Genomic DNA, 19,228 nt, shown 5'->3' with positions numbered 1-19,228 from the left:
GTCCATAGCTGGGTGTATGTAACTCTGAGACCAGCTGCAATGTATTTCCACAACTATGGTCTTTTGTTCTCAATCCAGATGAGGAGATATTAGGTGTCTTGGCATATATTTTTGAAGTATGTTGATCTGGAAATTTATATTGCTGCTCTTGTGGAGCAGAGAATGGTGCAGAAAAGATTCTGTTAAATATTACACCCCTTCCTAAACCATTGTGTAATTATGGGTACATCTTTTTGTTATTTCTTTCAAGTTCAAGTTTAATTGTCATTAAACAATTACATGGAAACCCATGGATTCAACCAAAGAAAACTGTGTTCCTCTGGGGCCAAGATGCAAAACACGTTACCACCAGTCATGCACAGCACAAGACGCATGCAGATAGCAGTAAAAATATAGTCACACACACACAAATATAATATAGCCCAAATCCCTGAGTCCATGGATGTTGTTGGCAAGAACATGCCTACAGCAGCCTATAGCAAACCAATATAGTGCTCATCGGATTCTAACTGAGTTTCTAAGAGAAACTTAAGGTTGTATTTATGCAATGTAGATAATATGGCTGTCACCCACAGCCAGCACTGCCAAGCAGAAAAGTTGGTCCCATTTTAGTAACTGTTGAATACTGAGCAAATATATGCAACATGAGTTAATTTGTTCCCAGCATTGTCTGGTTTCTGTTTGTTACTTTAATTTTAGTTCATTAAAATGGTTTGTTAAATAGTCTCGATGTACTAAGTCATATCTAAGGCGTGAAACCCAATGAAAAATGGAAACCTCATTCCAAGTGAAATTGCAACATGTGCTGTCAAGAGGACATGTAATAAACAGCTTTGTTTTATTCAATAGTTAGTGACTGGCCAATTGGACCATAAGAAAAAACTGAAGTGAAAAGGATTTTATCTTGCAGTATGGTTGTCCTTAATAAATACAACTAGAAAAATTATGATGTAATACCACAAAAATCATGGGACAGTCACCAATGAACAGCTGAACTGAGAAGAGTAGAGGGTTATTTATCTTAACGACCTTAATTCCAGCAAAGCAGGTGTTTGAGTAGTGATGTCTGAAAAATTTGGGGCCATGTCTTTCAGTCATTAGTAGCCAGACCCTTTTCTTGTCCATGTTGTGACTAATGCTTAAGGCATGCAGTGTGAGTGACTTGAGGCATCCAGGAACACAGAACAATACAATGGACCATCTATTTTCTGTCAGTGAGGTACGTGAAGACCTTCAACAGCCCAGTCACTTTCCTTCAATGCACTCTGTATATGATCTGAAAAAAGAAATTGCAAAGCATGGTGAAACCGATAACATTCAAGCAGTCATGATCAAGTAATTTTGTCATTGCTGTAGAAGTCCTTCCGACAGAAATGCATATCAATACACTGACTTCATGCTGTGAACAAAGAGAATTGAAGTGAAGCAGTCACAGATGAGCCATTGCTCATAGTAAGAGAGAGACGGATGCCTTCTCTATATCTGCTTTCTATTCCAGTCTGTGAGAGCCTTTGAATGTCAAGTACGTGGCAAAGAAAATGCCCTTTTAGAGTTTTTGTAACTCCTTTAAGACTAGTGTCCTTCTAACCTTACTGAAGTCAAATAAAACGTGGGGTCTGAAGCAATGTACAGAAAATAGTTTTTGTTCAATTTTGAAACACAAGCGATTCTGTAGATGCTGGAAATCTAGAAACACAGAAAATGCTGGAGGAACTCAGCAGGTTAGGCAGCATTTACGGAGAGGAACACAGCTGACTGTTTATCAGGACTCACTTGTGTATGTTTTGCTCAGTTTCCTTTTGTTCTCCTGTGGATTAGACAACCGATCTGGAATTTACTGATTACAATACAGAAGGTGGTCTTTTGGTTCATTGGGTCCACTCGAAGTCGCAGCAGAGCAGTCTCATCGGTTCCACTCCTGCTCTTATCCCCTGTTTCCTTTTAAGAGATACAGCGTGAACAATACCTTCCAGCCCAATGAGTCACCATGCCCAGCAACTCATTAGATTGTCGGAAGCAACAGTAACACCAAAGGAAACCCATGTGATCACGGGACGATGTACACATTTCTTACAGAGGATGCTGTATTTAAACTCCAATCTCTGATGCTCCGAGCTATAAGAGCTTTATGTTAACCACTACGCACAAATCCATCAGTCCCATTTTGATTCTTCTGCAACTCATTGCCTCTGAGGAATATTTAGCAACAGTCAGTTAACTAACCAGCATATCTCTGCCTTGGAAAAGGAAATCGTAGTACCCATGCTGTGTGAACTTCACATAGCTTGCAAGGTCAGGATCCAGTCCAGATGGCTGGGGATGTAATGCATTACCTGCTGCAACAAAGCACTCCACTTAGACACCAGCATTCAAGCACAGTCAAGGATTCACTGGTGGAGCTGCCTGAATTTAGTGAGATCAAGGAGGTGATGAGGATAAAGGATTATTGGTGAAGGTGAGGCAGTTTGGTGTGGTGTGGAATTTAATAACTGAGAAGTTGTCACTTCATTACAGAGTTAGAATTAAATTGTTCTAGGGTTGGATCAAGGCATGTGTTGAGACTGTCTCCATTGGCCTGGCTTTCTGATGAAGAATGATGTTTGTGGAGGACCTGAAGCTGTTTCACCATAGGATCCATAAGATAGCCAATTTTATTATTTTTAAAATGTGGTTTAAGTACAAGTGAAAGTGACTACTAATTTCAGCACATTTCACTATCAATTAAAAAACAGTATTACTTTTTCACAATTTTGCTGGTGACGGCTGCAATTCTTCTGAAAATAATCCACATTTGGTTAGACTTCAGTCATCCATGTGCAAAATCCATCCACAAAAAGAGATGAGGAAGAGAGAGGTAGCTGGGTGACTGTCAGGAGAGGGAAGGGGAATAGACAGAATGAGCAGAGCACCCCTGTGGCCATTCCCATCAACAATAAGTATTGGATACTTTTGGTGGGGATAACCTACCAGGGACAAGTTGCAGTGGTCGTGTCTCTGGCACCGAGACTGGACTCTCAGCTCAGAAGGGAAGGAAGGAAAAGAGGAGAGCAGTATTGATAGGGGATTTGATAGTTAGGAGGCAGGTAAGAGGTTCTGTGGGAGAAATCGAGAATCCCGGATGGTTTGTTGCCTCCCTGGTGCCAGGGTCCACCATATATATCGGATGGAGTTCTCAGCATTCTCAGGAGGGAGAGTGAGCAGCCAGATGTTGTGGTCCATGTAGGGACCAATGACGTGGATTGGAAGAAGGAGGAGGTCCTGCAAAGAGAGTTTAGGGAGTTAGGTGCAAAGTTGAAGGACAGAACCTCCAGGGTTGCAATCTCAGGACTGCTACCCATGCCACGTGGTAGTGAGGCTAGAAATAGGAAGATAATGCAGCTAAATATGTGGCTAAGGGGTTGGTGCAGGAGAGAGGGCTTCATGTTTCTGGACAATTGAGCCTTGTTCCAGAGAAGGTGGATCCTGTTCCGACAGGATGGGTTGCACCTGAACTGGAAAGGGGACTAACATCCTTGTGAGAAGGTTTGCTAGCGCAGCTCCGAAGGGTTTAAACTAGATTTGCAGGGGGAGGGGAACCAGACTGTTAGAGCAGATAGTGAGATGGAGGAGGATGAAGGTCATGCGAGAATTGCAAGTATAGTGCATGGAGTAAAGCCAGATCTAACATATAAAGAGGCTTTGAGGAAAGAGAAGCAGAATAAAGGGTGTAAAGGTAGTAAGGTAGAAGGGCTAAAGTGTGTGTACTTCAATGCAAGAAGCATCAGGAACAAAGGTGATGAACTGAGAACTTGGATACATACTTGGAATTATGATGTAGTGGCCATTACAGAGACTTGGCTGGCATCAGGGCAGGAGTGAATTATCAATATTCCTGGATTTCATTGATTTTAAAGGGATGGGGGGGAGGGCAAGAGGGGTGGTATTACTGGTCAGGGATGCTATTACAGCTCCAGAAAGGGTGGGTAATGTAGCAGGATACTCTTTTGAGTCAGTATGGGTGGAAGTCAGGAACAGGAAGGGAGCAGTTACTCTGTTGGGAGTATTCTGTAGGGCCCCTGGTAGCAGCAGAGATACCACGGAGCAGATTGGGAGGCAGATTTTGGAAAGGTGCAAAAATAACAGGGTTGTTATCATGGGTGACTTTAACTTCCCTAATATTGATTGGCACCTGTTTAGTTCCAATGGTTTAGACGGGGCAGAGTTTGTTAAGTGTGTCCAGGATGGATTCCTGTCACAGTATGTTGACAGGCCGACTAGGGGGACTGCCATACTAGATCTAGTATTAAGTAATGAACCTGGTCAGGTCACAGATCTCTCAGTGGGTGAGCAGCTGGGGACAGTGACCACCGCTCCCTGGCCTTTAGCATTATCATGGAAAAGAATAGAATCAGAGAGGACAGGAAAATTTTTAATTGGGGAAGGGCAAATTATGAGGCTGTAAGGCTAGAACTTGCTGGTGTGAATTATGATGTTGTTTTGCAAGAAAATGTACTATGGACATGTGGTCGATGTTTAGGGATGTCTTGCAGGATGTTAGGGACAAATTTGGCCCGGTGAGGAAGATAAAGAATGGTAGGGTGAAGGAACCATGGGTGACAAGTGAAGTGGAAAATCTAGTCAGGTGGAAGAAGGTAGCATACTTGAGGTTTTGGAAGCAAGGATCAGATGAGTCTATTGAGGAATATAGGGTAGCAAGAAAGGAGCTGAAGAAGGGGCTGAGGAGAGCAAGAAGGGGACATGAGAAGGCCTTGGCGAGCAGGGTAAAGGAAAACCCCAAGGCATTCTTCAAGTATGTGAAGAACAAAAGGATGACAGGAGTGAAGGTAAGACCGATCAGAGATAAAAGTGGGAAGATGTGCCTGGAGGCTATGGAAGTGAGCGAGGTTCTCAATGAATACTTCCCTTCGGTTTTCACCAATGAGAGGGAACTTGATGACGGTGAGGACAATATGAGTGAGGTTGATGTTCTGGTGCTTGTTGATATTAAGGGAGAGGAGGTGTTGGAGTTGTTAAAATACATTAGGACAGATAAGTCCCCAGGGCCTGACGGAATATTCCCCAGGCTGCTCCACGAGGCAAGGGAAGAGATTACTGAGCCTCTGGCTAGGATCTTTATGTCCTTGTTGTCCACAGGAATGGTACCGGAGGATTGGAGGGAGGCAAATGTTGTCCCCTTGTTCAAAAAAGGTAGTAGGTATAGTCTGGGTAATTATAGACCAGTGAGCCTTGCGTCTGTGGTGGGAAAGTTGTTGGAAAAGATTCTTAGAGATAGGATCTATGTGCATTTAGAGAATCATGGTCTGATCAGGGACAGTCAGCAATGCTTTGTGAAGGGCAGATCGAGTCTAACAAGCTTGATAGAGTTCTTTGAGGAGGTGACCAGGCATATAGTGCAGTGGATGTGATCTACATGGATTTTAGTAAGGCATTTGACAAGGTTCCACATAGTATGCTTATTCAGAAAGTAAGAAGGCATGGGATCCAGGGAAGTTTGGGCAGGTGGATTCAAAATTGGTTTGCTTGCAGAAAGCAGAGGGTCGTGATTGGATTGGAGGGTTGTGACTAGTGGTGTCCCACAAGGATCGGATTTGGGACCTCTACTTTTCGTGATTTTTATTAACGACCTGGATGTGGGGGTGGAAGGGTGGGTTGGTAAGTTTGCATACGACACAAAGGTTGGTGGTGTTGTGGATAGTGTAGAGGATTGTCGAAGATTGCAGAGAGACATTGATAGGATGCAGAAGTGGGCTGAGAAGTGGCAGATGGAGTTCAACCCAGAGAAGTGTGAGGTGGTACACTTTAGAAGGACAAACTCCAAGGCAGAGTACAAAGTAATTAGCAGGGTACTTGGTAGTGTGGAGGAGCAGAGGGATCTGGGGGTACATGTCCACAGGTCCCTGAAAGTTGCCTCACAGGTAGATAGGGTAGTTAAGAAAGCTTATGGAGTGTTAGCTTTCTTAAATCGAGGGATAGAGTTTAAGAGTCGCAGGGTAATGATGCAGTTCTATAAAATTCTAGTTAGACCACAGTTGGAGTACTGTGTCCAGTTCTGGTCGCCTCACTATAGGAAGGATGTGGAAGCATTGGAAAGGGTACAGAGGAGATTTACCAGGATGCTGCCTGGTTTAGAGAGTTTGCATTATGATCAAAGATTAAGGGAGCTAGGGCTTTACCCTCTAGAGAGAAGGAGGCTGAGAGGAGACATGATAGAGGTATACAAGATATTAAGAAGAATAGATAGAGTGGACAGCCAGCGCCTCTTCCCCAGGGCACCACTGCTCAATACAAGAGGACATGATAAGGGGTGGGAAGTTCAAGGGAGATATTAGAGGAAGGTTTTTTACTCAGAGAGTGGTTGGTGCATGGAATGCACTGCCTGAGTCAGTAGTTGAGGCAGATATACTAGTGAAATTTAAGAGACTGCTAGACAGGTATATGGAGGAATTTAAGGTGGGGGGGTTATATGGGAGGCAGGGTTTAAGGGTTGGCACAACATTGTGGGCTGAAGGGCCTGCACTGTGCTTTACTATTCTATGTTCTATTTTTTTCATTGGGATTCATTCTGTCATCAATTCTGTGCTAGGTTGCTAATCAACCCCATTTGTTTCCCTGCATTCTATTTTCTCTTATGTAACTATCAACTGCACCTAATAAAGTAGAATAACTCCTCTCACCCAGAAAATTAGGGATAATTTACAGCAGTCATTTGAGGTAGCGTATTTTTAGAATGTGGGGTCAAGTGTGGAGTACAGTGGGGAATCAGCATGTCCACTGGAAGATGCTATAAATACCACATGATAAACCAGAAGATAAATGGAATATGGGGTTTTGAAGCTCTGAGGCAGTAGCACTACCTGCTGCATCTGTTACCCCTCCCCCAGGATTGGAAAAACGATATTCCATATATCATCTGAAAAGACTGCTGTAGAAATAATCACTTTGGAGGTACAGTAAATGCAAACTCTGCCTCTTTCACCTTTGTTGTCATAATGCAGTATTTGAACTACCACTGTACAGCTATGGAACTTTGCAACAGGTTTTGATGATTTTCTAGTTCTCCTCAAACCCTAACGAAGTAGAGCCATTGGTGTGCATTCTTCATTATTGCATCAATATGTTAGTCCCAGTGCACATCCTCTGAGATATCACCATCCAGGAACTTAAAGCTGCTCACTTTTCCACCGCTAACCCCTCAATGAGGACTGATGCGTGTTCTTCACAATCAATTTCTTCATCTTGCTCGCAGTGCATGCAAGGTTGTTGTTGCAAACCCCTCAAACTAGCTGATCAGCCTCACTTCAGTGCACCTTGTCATCATCTGAGATTTTACCAACAACAGTCTGGTATGGAGGCTCCAATGCACAGGCTTGCAAGAGGCTGCAGAGGGTTGCGGGCCCAGCCAGCTCCATCAGGGGCACACCCCTCAACACCATTGAAGGCACCTTCAAGAGGCTTTTCCTCAAGAAGGTGGCATATATCAGAAAGAACCTTCACCATCTGGGACATGTCCTCTTCTCGTTACTACCATCAGGGAGGAGGTATAAAAGCCGGAAGCCTCATGTTCTATGATTCTTCCACTCTTCCATTGGATTTCTGAATGGTCCATGAACATTACCTAATTATTTCTATTTTTCTTTTATTTATTTATTATAGAATAGAATAGAACTTGAATGTCATTGCCCTAGACAATAAGATTGCAGTGCTACTCCCGTCTGTGCAAAAAACATATTTACAATGCATGTGGTACTGCTTAATTTTTTAAAAATCCCTTATTTACATGCAACAAGTGACTTTGATACTCCATAACACTGAAAGACCATTGGCAAGCCAGGCTGTAGCATTATTTAGATGCACAACAGCCCTCAAGAAGAAGCTGCTTTTCAGTCTTGCTGTCCTGACTAAGATGTCCTTCCAAATGGCAGAAAATTGAACAAGCAGTGTCTAGAATGGGACGGGTCTTTAATGATGTTACAAGAGTGGCATAGGCATTGAGAGTTGTAGATTGTCTCCAGGTCCAGTAGTTGAGTCCCAATGATGTGCTGAGCTGCCCTACTCCAGCTGTCGTTGGAGTGCTTTGTGATCTGTCTTGCTGCAGCTAGAATACCGCACCGTCATGCCATATGTCAGTATGCTCTCTATCCCACATTGATAAAAGTTGGCCAGCAATTTTTGAGGTGGATTACCTCTCCTTAAGCACCCCAGGTAGTATTTTGTAATTTATACTAATTTTATGCTTTTGCTTTGTACTACTCACAAAACCACAAATGTCATGTCAATAAACGGGAACTACCAAGGAGCAGTTGTAAGTAATGGTAATTTGGTGAACAGTCAGTAGTAGGGGAAGTGCCAGTATTGACAATATACACCAGCTGTCATCAACAGATTACTGCATTTCAACTTGTGATTTATCAATGCCCCAGGGTAGCTTGTATGAGGAAAGATACCTCAAAGATCTGACTATCCAATGTTACGATTTTGATGCATTATTGTACCAGTCACTGGTGTTTATGTGGGAGTTTGCTGCCGTTATTGAAGGGTGTTTTATTATTTTTCTTCAGAAGCTACAGCTTTGAGGAGCATTCCTGGAGTAATCTGCTATTTTGGTAAAGGTTGTTTATTTAAAAGAAAGTTACTTTTGCACTTGATTTTCAGAGCCTGTTAAAGAAACAGAGAAGCTCATGGTTGACTTGAAACTATTGATATTGCCCAGTGCTTTTGGTTGATTTTCCTATTTCTTTCTCCTCTTTTGCTATAAGCCTATAAAGTGTGTCGGAAAGCCCAGGCAGTAAAATGTTGCTGTCCATCTTTCGCCTGTGTTTCTGTGATGTCATGTCTGAAAGTGTGCGACATCCTTGTACTTGTGGCCAGTTTTGTTCTTTTGAATTCAGTTTGAATTCTTTTTTTTGTTTTATCACAGTAGGGAAAGCTAGAGTCTTCAAAATTTGGTAATGTGGGTGAATAAACTAATTGCCTTACACAATAAGCACCACTTAAATTATAACTTGCCACATTAATTTATTCATATCTTGGATTTGTTATAGTGCTTTGTCAGGCTTTATAGACAAGCGCCGGTAAACCCTGTACTGAAATGTTTTCTAGTTTGTTTCCCCAGTGCTGTTTCTCTATTAGGGCTTTTTCATTATTTTTCTGTGGTGATTACATTTATACTTGGACAAATTGTCTCTCCATAATTCCTTTGTGATGTCTGCACAGTAATGCAAGTTATAGACTGATGTTCAGTTCTATTCATAGTGCTTAGTAGGTTAGGAATTGATTTATGTGCTGCATTGCTGAAAATTGACTACTGAGTAATTTATGCCCTTTTTTTAAACTCCCTGACTCCATCCATGCTTCAACCCAAGAGAAGAGTCATCATATGGGACAAGTGCACAATTTGAGGCTCAAATATTTATGTTACATCTCAGAGTATTTTTGTGCGCACTTAGGGACATATCAAGTACATGTACGTCAGTTGTTGTGTATGAATTCCACAGGTAATTCCACTTTTGCATGGAAAAATGAGAAACCTTCACTCTCTGTCTCTAGTTCTTTCTGCCTTTCTCTGTGGAGTTCTTTTTACCTCTAAATCAGTCAAGTTTGTCACTTAATTGGGTAACACTTTACTCAGGATGTGATTTTTTAGCATGATTCAGATATAATTTGCAGAGAGGCCAGGATGAGATTGGATAATTCCCTTAAAGATGTGAAAATATTGTTTATGCCTGGGAACTATCCTGTGTCCTGGTACTACTTCACATTGAGTAGAATTTGCAATGCCGTGAGATGGTACTGTTAAGAAAATGTACCTTATTATAGTATACTTCTGCAGAATTTCCTGCTTTCCTGAATGATAATGGGACAGCATGACAACTCAGGGCATTGGAGTTTGGTGTTCAATCCCAGCATTTTCTGTGAGAAGTCTCTGTATGTCCTTCCCGTGGAATGTGTGGGTTCTCCCATTTCCTCCCACAGTGCAAAGATGTACCAGGTAGGTTAATTGGTCGTTGTAAGTTGTCCTCTGATTAGGTTAAGGTTAAATTGGGGTTGTCAGGGGTTGCTGGGTGGTGCGGCTGGAAGGGCCTACTCTGCATGGTATCTCTAAATAAATAAGTAATGTGGAAATGGAAATTTCTAATGTTTCTTGAAAATAAAGGCTACATTAGAAAACAAATTCATTTGCTTTGGTTGTGATAAAAGGACTTCAAAAAATACTTGGTTTGCTAGATAAAATCAGCTGTAATCATTAATGCTGCTGACTGCAGATGCAAAGGCACAGAAAATCTTATCCAGGAAATGCACTAAAAGCTTTAATATCTCTCTTGGCAGCTTTTATACAATCCATTAAAATCCATCAATATGAACTGTGTTGTGCGCCAATGAGAGAGGCCAGTGATCAATAAAACACTTTGCATATCCATTTATTGGCTGGCTGTCTTGTTGTAATATATGAGAAAGGATAATAGAGCTGTATGAAAGGTGTTGGTATATTTTGTGCAGCCTTTGTGGCCAGAGTCCAGATTCTGTGGACAGACAATGAGTTCATTCCTCCATGGTAGAGCAGAGTGGTCAAACTGCATTGAAGATGAGGAACAGCTTCTTTTGTTGCTCGGTAGAAAGCAGACTTTACCTGACCCCTAAACCCTTGGAAAGGTCTTTTGTCTTGTGTGTATTTGATCGAAGTGCCAGTTGCCAGTAGTGGGTGATGCAAGGCTAATTGGGATGTTGAAGCTTGTTTGGATGAGATGCTCTGTATTGAGTTGGTGTTTGAGACGTACGCAGAGATTCTGGTGTTGCTTGTAATTGTGAACCTTTGATCTCATGCTTAGCTGATTTGTTCTCTGAAATGCTGCTGCTGGGTGGGTGTGTATGTTTGCTTCAAAGGTTTTCTCTTTAAACACAGGTTAAGGAATTGAAAATAAAGTTTTGTGATTGCCTGTTGAAAGTGCTAAGTTTCTGCTCAAAAACGGTGATGTAGAACAGTTGAGAGTTTTTGTATAGTGTCAATGGACTGCAGACAAAGGAGTTTCATATTCAAAAAAATTAAGCATTCTGAATAATTGTGTTTGTAAAACAAAGGGAGTATTTTAATATTTTCAGTTTGCAGCAAGAAAGCTGTAGATGTCAGCATTGGAGTTTATTCTACAAAGCCGGACTATTGTAAATTGGAACCCTGCTGGACTTAGTCTAGTTTTATTTACTTGATAACTAGAGAATATAAAAACAAAGACATGTTTGTACAAGTGTTTTGCCTATATGCTGCAGCAGAGTGCATTGTTGTTTACATTAAGAGGACTTGGGATGGGAGGTGAACACCTGCCTTGTTTTCATTTTTAGTTGTCCTAATGATCACACACTGGAATGCTCACTTTTAATTTGATAGTATCAGCTGGGGTATTAGTCCATGGCATGGCACTGTTGTACAGTGATCCTAGGTCAACAATTCTCATCCATTTATAGAGAAGATCTCGAGTAATAGAGATTTTTACTGGGACAATCAATTTAAAAAAGAAGCTCTGTATAAATATGTTGGTGGATTTTCTTTGTTTCTTTGAAGCTCTGGAAGAAATAGCATAATTTGTTGGGAAAATCAGAGTATATTGCAAATAGTCAATTTTCTAATTAGTTTAACTGATGATGGTCATAATGTTAGTGCAGTTTATTTCTGACTGCACAGGGAGTGGCATGTAGCTCATGCAGTACTTCATTGAATTTAAGTACTTAGCTGTAGGTTGATTATGTTTTCCATTTGAAAGACTCTTGCTTCCCATTTTATTTTTTTTACTATTAATTCTTCTTTGGAGAGGAGTTTGGGCTATTATTTTCATGTTCACCGCAGTTGGTGTTATAAAGTGTTAGAATTACAGCTGCTGCTTCTGCATTGAAACCTGTCTATGCTTGTGGATTTTTTCCTGTTGAGATAGGAATCCAACACCACCTTCCTGTACTTCACTAAACAAGATATTGCGGGAAATGTTCCATTAGGCAGCCAGATCTATTGGGTGAGAGCAAGTGTTTCAGGTAGATGACTAGAGGATGTCTGTTGTGAAAGAATCTTAATAAGCATGTTGATATTCTTGAATGTTAGATGGTGGTGGCAAGGTGTGTATTTAAATTTGGATGTGTAGGAATGGCAAAAAAATTATTCATTTTTTGTCTTGGCAAATTGTCACAATTGAAGGAGAGTAATTACTAGCTCTGGGCGTTGAACTTTCATTGATGGTGCCTGTCTTTTATCTTGTCACAAATTAGTCTGGTAGATGCAATGCCTGGTATGATAATGAGGCTGTTACTGGAAAATTAAGCAGTGTGAATGTATGCCGCATGAGGTCAAGAAGGGGCACTGCAAGACTGAATCCTCTGGCTCACTCCTTAAGCCTTCAGATTGAAAAAATGCTGTTTGGATGAGTTAAAAGGAGCCTTAGCCTTGTGATTAAAATTTGTGTTTTGTTTGAGGGTATGGTTGTTCGCTTAAAACAAAGTAGGCAGATCCCCAACTGTCAAAACATCCTGACAGATATTGTGACTAAAGTTTGAGGATAGAAATTTGTTTCTGTCCATCTTTGACTGTGCAGGATCACAAGCGAGTTATCACAGCCTGAAGCCAGAGTCAGCATCTTCAGAAGAGGAGGTATATAAAGAGGAGCAAATGAAAGATTTTTGCTTCACATGTTGTTTTGGACCACCACCTATTTTGATTATTAAAATTCTTTATTAGGCAAGGTGGCTGGTTTAGCTTTGTATTTTCAATGTAGATTTCACACTAAGTATTATAATCAGACCTCCTGAAAAGTGGAATGAGTGAAATAATCTATTTTTTTCTGTTTCTACGTAATGTTTTGAAAGGCAATGTATTGTTAACAAAATTTTCAGATCTGCTTAGTATGCATTAGAGTTAGGGTATGGTTCTCAAGAGAACAGATTTTCCATAATAACAGTTTGGTATTACTTGTGTTAAATCATGAATAAGATGATCCATCGTCACTTGGAAGAAGAACCCGAGTTCACTTGCTTAACACTCTACCACATACTGTACTTCCTTACATCAAGTGGTTATAACTTGGATTTATTTGCATCACCAGCCACTCTTTCCATCGGCGGGCCAGCCTCATCTTGGTACCAGCTCGGTGCCAATGCAGTCATGCTCGATAACAACTCCCTTGTCAACGCTGGTGTTTTCATTTTGTCACCACTGTACAGTGCAGGCCTCCGGCGAATATGGCTGTCTCGGAGATCAGCCAAGTCCCAGCTCTCCTTTCAGTGCATGTGGTAAGTTGGTGGAGTTTCACGAGTTTTTGTTTAAAAACTTATATGTTCAGTGTACCAAACACATTGCTTGATTAACAAGATTGGTGCAGTGTAACATTTGCTAGCACTGCAGTTTCTCATACATTCAGAAGTATTTCCTTGCTAGAAAATGCTGGTCATGAGAGATGTTTTGATCACAGCAGATAATGTGATTATGTAACTAGCAATCAGTGAGGGAGTTGATGCCTGTAGAGTGCCAGTTATTTACCTCAGGTAGCATGATAGCAATTGATGGCACAAACATGTAAAAAGAATTAAGAGCTGAATTATTGATTGGTCTAATTTTGATGAAAATTTGTTTGAAACTTTAGCTTCACTAATTTTTAAACCAAAGCATAGCACCCTAAACCATTTGTGGGGCAATACTAACCTTTGTTTGAACATTTGCATTTATTCCATTTGTATTTGTATTGCCAATTCAGAAAATTATATTCCCAGTCTACAACTAAATTTACTTGGAATTTGTGATGGCTTCTATAAGATGTTCAGAATTCACCCAGAAGTGTCAGTAATGTGTAAATGCCATCACTGAGTCACAGTTTGAAATTGCTTTTAAATCTGTTTGATACATAATTCCCAGCACAAACCTCCGTCCCCATCTCTTCCCCACCAATTCTTGTTCCATTCAGTTTGTACTTTCTAACTGCACATACAGATTATGAGTTGCCTATGTTGTAGTCCATTTAATACAATTTAGTTAGATCCAGTATACCCTGAGGGTAGGTATAAATTTTGGATTTGAAAAATATGTAAAATGCATAGCCATGTGTCCATGGAGAAGTAAAGCCAAACAAAGATCATTGAAAGAAGTTCTGCTAATCTAACCGTGGTCCAAGCATCTTGATTACAATGGTCCATTTCTGCATTGGTTTCTTCCATTTGAAGCCATACAGTATGTTGGAAAATTATTGTCTCACTGCTGGCTAAAGAATGACTGAGAACATGCACTTTTATAGAGTCTGAATTATAAAAGCTATGAATTTCCAAGCAGAATGCCAAATAATAATTTGAGATCTGCAGCTCGAACAGCTTACAGATGAATAGAATTGTTGATTTCAACTATTTCTGATATTAGTTGGTTCTTGCTGAATTATAGCTTTTTCTATATTTGTTACAAAAGCACCAGAGCCTGTTTGTGATTCTGATCAAAAACTAATGCAGGGCAATGAAATATTTCCTGTAAAATACCTAATATATAATTACTTAAATCTGCCCATTTCTTGTGATGGTCACTGAACTGTACCAGTGGAGTATGGTGAGGCAGGTAAGATAATATTGTTTATTAGTTATAAAAGCAGATTTATTTGTTATTTTTGCTTAATGACTTCACAATAACTAAACCTGGTGAAGAGATTGACCTGAAATATTAATTCTGTTTCTTTCCACACAAATTTTGCCTGCCTTGTTGAATATTTCTGGCATTGTCTGTTTTTATTTCAGATTTCCAGTATCTGCAATCTGGTTTCCTCTCTGGGATTGTTTTGATTTGGATTAAAATTATATTAGGTTATTAATTGCAACTGCATTGATAGTTGAAATCTGATTAATCTAATTAACATTTTTGTGTGCAAACTATTAATTTTTATGTCAACAATTACATTAGCTGTGTTGTGTTGGTATGCCCAGCCTGTAGATGCTCAAAGGGGTCAAGAGTGGAAAGGAGTTGCATGAAATATTAGGGGTAGCTGGAATAGACCTAGTGTATTGTGGGCTGCAAGACTGGACCTTGACGTACAACTTTCACGCTCAGTATGCCAGCACCTGAACAGTAGAGCTAAAATGGAGTAGCAGTAAGCAGATGTGGAAACTTAACAGTATGGATTTATTTGTTGATTTGATTTCCATGGATTACTTTTCTTGTGATGAGATTTGAAAGGGTGGTAATTATCCTGTTTTCTGCTCTATCTCTGATTTTCCTGTAATTCATGTCCAGGAAATGAGCATGTTTTTTGTTCCACATTTAGACCTTTGCAGCACAGGAGCTATCTATTGGTCTTGATGTCCCTGCTGACCGTGATGCAGAATTTAATTGCACATCGGCCTGCATGTGATCCATATCCCTCAGTTCCTCACCTGTTTGTGCACCTGCCTAAATGCCTCTTAAATATTGCTATTGTATTGGCTGCCACCCCTTCGACATGCAGTGGATGTATTTTTGAACATAACCTTGATATGCTGTAAGAACAACAGTTTTAAAACTTATTCAGAGGATAAAGTTTGCTGTACCAGTCTTCATAAATTAGATATCAGTAAGGTACAAAATATGAGAAATACTGGTATTTGCAGTGCTGTCTGAGTCAATTTGGTATTTGTAGCAATCCAGTACCTTGTTCTGTCTCTTAAGCATGGTCATAATCTACATCGAAGCATGGTGTACATAATGCTTAAGGTTTATTTGTAAATTCTTTCATTATCTTAATTACACCAAATTGGTAAAGGGATTTGTTTGAGTCTTAGAAAGTGACAAATAACTTAGTGTATTAAGTCTTAATGTATTAAATGATGTATTACATCTTGGCTGGAAAAGTATTTCAGTCAGCTCTTGTTCCTGAGCCATTTGTCTGACCCATCGACTGCAGGGAATAGTGAGTAATTAATCATTAGTAATCAGCTTTGAATAATGGGGTTCTGTGTGGGAAATGGATCCATTAATTGAATAAACTGGATTCATACATCACACTCCTCTGGAAATGGTAGCAATGAGCCACTAAACAGAGGAAGCAGTAACACTGATGACTCAGATACTGTTGTTGTCCAGATTTTTTGTTGTGCATTTCTGAAACTTGCAGTAATAACATTGATTACACAACTGACTTTCACCGTATTACAATGAACTATTAAGAATCTACATCAGTCAAGACGAGCGAGTAAATTACAGTTAAGATCTTACGTAGATTCATCAAAGCACTTTAAAGAAATGTGATGTGTTCGGTATAATATAAGTTGTAAAGAGTTTAACTACTTTTACTGGTGCATAAAACAAAACTGCTGGACGAACTCAATGGGTCATAGTTTATACTACAGATAGCATCTGCATCTTAAGTGACTGTATTTTTGTAAGTCCATTGGTTTTTTAACCGTCTCAGTGTATTCTCTTTATTGGTGTCTGATGCTAAACCTGAACGTTTGGGGAAAGCTGGGAATGCAACATATAAAGGTTTCACTGCTAATGTAATGCTTTTTCTGTAGCAGCAGTGGTTGGGTTATGACTAGAGATAACGGGGGTTTGGAATGTGTGCTGTCCAATGAAGGGAGTGTTTTTTCTTTTTGTGTGCCTGTGAGTGAGGTGATCTGGGTTTCTTTATTCGGCAAGAGATGAACAGAGAAGACGCCAGAAAGGATAGGTCATAGACAGCAGGACAGAGTGGACTTGAGTGGGGCTGGGAGTCAACGAAGCCCGGGGAAATCGATGGAGGACCAACGAAAGGGAAACTGTGAGCTCCAACGTACACATTAGACTGTTTCATTAAAATGGGCCCTTTTCTTTTTGTTTTTCTTTACTAACCCTTTTGTTGAATTAAGAATTATAAAGCTAAATCGTTTAATTGCATATGGTGTAGTCTGTTATTTCATGGTACTGATTTGTAACAGGTGAACAAATCACACAGCATCCATGCAAACAAGAGATTTTGCTCAGATTTCACAAGTTTGGCAAGGCCAGAAACTATCTTCCCTAGACTAACGCCACCGGTTGAACCGGAGGGTTACATGCAGTATAGAGCCATTTACGAAAATAACTCAATGACAGCTGTGACCTCTCAGATTTTATAGTAAGCAGAGGTAACTTTTTTTCTTGCAGAAGGCCCAGGTAATGTAAATCCTAATGACTGTGACAGCGTGGTAAAGCCCTTTATTTTCCTCTAGCTTCAATCCAAGGGGGCTGTTGCATTGGTTCAAATTTGCCAAAGCTAGACATATGTGCTAGACATTATTATAGATACACATTGGCATGTGGTATATTAGTAATAATCCAGCACTCAGGTCATTGGGAGTGACAGACTACCAAATTTTCTGGACTATTGGATATTACTCCTATTAATATCCAACTATTTTTACACTTTATGCAAAATAAATTCTCAAAATACTAGTGAGTTTAAAGGGGAAAGGATATGTAAAGACCCCGGCTCTTGCTGCAAATCTGCCCATGTTCCCTGCCTTAACTTTAGCTTTGGCTGCATACCTCGTCCCCTTGATTCACGTTCCAAGAAGTGTGGGAGAGATGCTATACACAGGATTTCTGAATAATCAGACGTGTTACTATATTTTCTGAATTTGATGTGGAGATGAATACAGCTGTAATTTATGAAGTTTAAGTAGGGTATAAAACTTCACAGCAATTTTTCAACAAGTATTAGATCCTCACATTTCAAAAGTAATATCTGGGTTGTTGGTTTCCCAGCTAATCAAATCTGGTAATCAGTTCATGCAACAGACGGAGATGCAGCTTCAGTTGCTATTCATGAGGCAATAGGAAAGGTATGTTGCATCATTTTTAGTTGACAAAAGGCATCTAATGAAATTCTTCTTGATATTTAATATTGTAATTTTTTCAGAAATGGCAATCAATTGGTGATAAAGAGACATTTCTGTCAATAATGAATATTTTATTGACATTTTTCTTTGTTTTGTATCCAGAAGAAGTTGTTTATTGTGTAACTCCAGACTTTATCTTCTCTTCTTACCCTGTTTCATTTCAATAATGCTCTTACCTTTCTTCAGTCCCAATTGGACGGATAGTGTTATTGCGAAAGAGTTAATGGCAGCTGTTACATATTCACAGGTTAGCACAAACAACTGCTTGATATGTGAATGATCTGGCCACAATAACTACAGTTAATTTACAGCTATTATACACTTTCCTCATTCTATCCATACTCTCAGAAACCCACACACACACACACACACACACACACACACACACACACACACACACACACACACACACACACACACACACACACACACACACACAATGACACATATGCAAAGACATGCACATATGCGCAAGAATATGCTTATAGAGCCATGGACTTGCATACAGGTATGAACACACAGTGTTCCCACCTTTGGGTGCATGCTCTATATGTATGGACCCTCTCCATTTTATTTTCATGGAATGTGGACAATGTGACTGTCCATTTTTATCACCCTTTTCAAGTTGTCCCTGGGAAGGTGGGAAGCTGCAATCTTGAATTGCTGCTGTCCTTGTGTTGTTAAGAAATTTATTCCAAGATCTTGATGCAATGTTGATGAAGGAAAGGCTAAATAGTTCTCAGTGAGAGATGGTGTCTGACAGGAAGGGAAAATTTTCCCCGTTCATCCACTCTGCTGGCCCATTTCAGAATTTACAGTTCTTGCAATGTGAGTGTTGTCTAAAAGACATCAGTCAGTGGTTACACTGCATCTTGCAGATTGTACATAGCAGAGAGATTATTCTCCACACTCTGACCTTTCCTTTAACTACCATCAATTTTCACCAATTGCTGCTTAGTTTTCTTTTTTTCTGTTTCTTCTTCTCCTCTCCCAGACTGGTCACCAAAGAGAGAACAGAAGCACTGGCTCATTTGACTTGTCTTCATTCATCCTTTACTGACCCCAATTCAGTTGCTTTGACGTTTAAAACCAGTGTTCTAGGGCTGTGCTTCAGTATAAAGTTAAGAACTAACCCAACCGCAGGCAAGCCTAATCCAGCTCAAGGCAGTGAATTTAGATTAATTTTTTTGATACCTAATCCAAATAGAAACATAGAAAACCTACAGCACAATACAGGCCCTTTGTCCCACAGTGCTGTGCCGAACATGTACTTACTTTAGAAATTACCTAGGGTTACCCTTAGCCTCTTTTCTTCTCAGCTCTGTGTACCTATTCAGGAGTTTCTTAAAAGACTCTATTGTATCCAAATCTGGCAAATTAACAAGTCCTG

At 40.1% G+C, this 19,228-nt stretch overlaps 1 protein-coding gene and 1 long non-coding RNA gene across 5 annotated transcripts in view; one reads left to right on the top strand and one right to left on the bottom strand.

Annotated features, from left to right (window-relative positions):
• The window catches only part of rasal2 (RAS protein activator like 2), a 448,324-nt gene that overhangs the window by 248,637 nt on the left and 180,459 nt on the right, over positions 1-19,228 (top strand). The window lies entirely within an intron of this gene.
• LOC132402180 (uncharacterized) overlaps positions 330-19,228 on the bottom strand; it is a 35,943-nt gene continuing 17,044 nt past the window's right edge. Inside the window, exon 3 of the long non-coding RNA XR_009514825.1 lies at positions 330-1,276. This is a non-coding gene — a long non-coding RNA (uncharacterized LOC132402180). The remainder of the gene's footprint in view (positions 1,277-19,228) is intronic.

The sequence above is a fragment of the Hypanus sabinus genome, chromosome 11, assembly GCF_030144855.1.
Source record: "Hypanus sabinus isolate sHypSab1 chromosome 11, sHypSab1.hap1, whole genome shotgun sequence".
NCBI lineage: Eukaryota > Metazoa > Chordata > Chondrichthyes > Myliobatiformes > Dasyatidae > Hypanus > Hypanus sabinus.
Note: the sequence above shows the minus strand (reverse complement) of the source record. Positions and strands in the feature narration are given on the sequence as shown.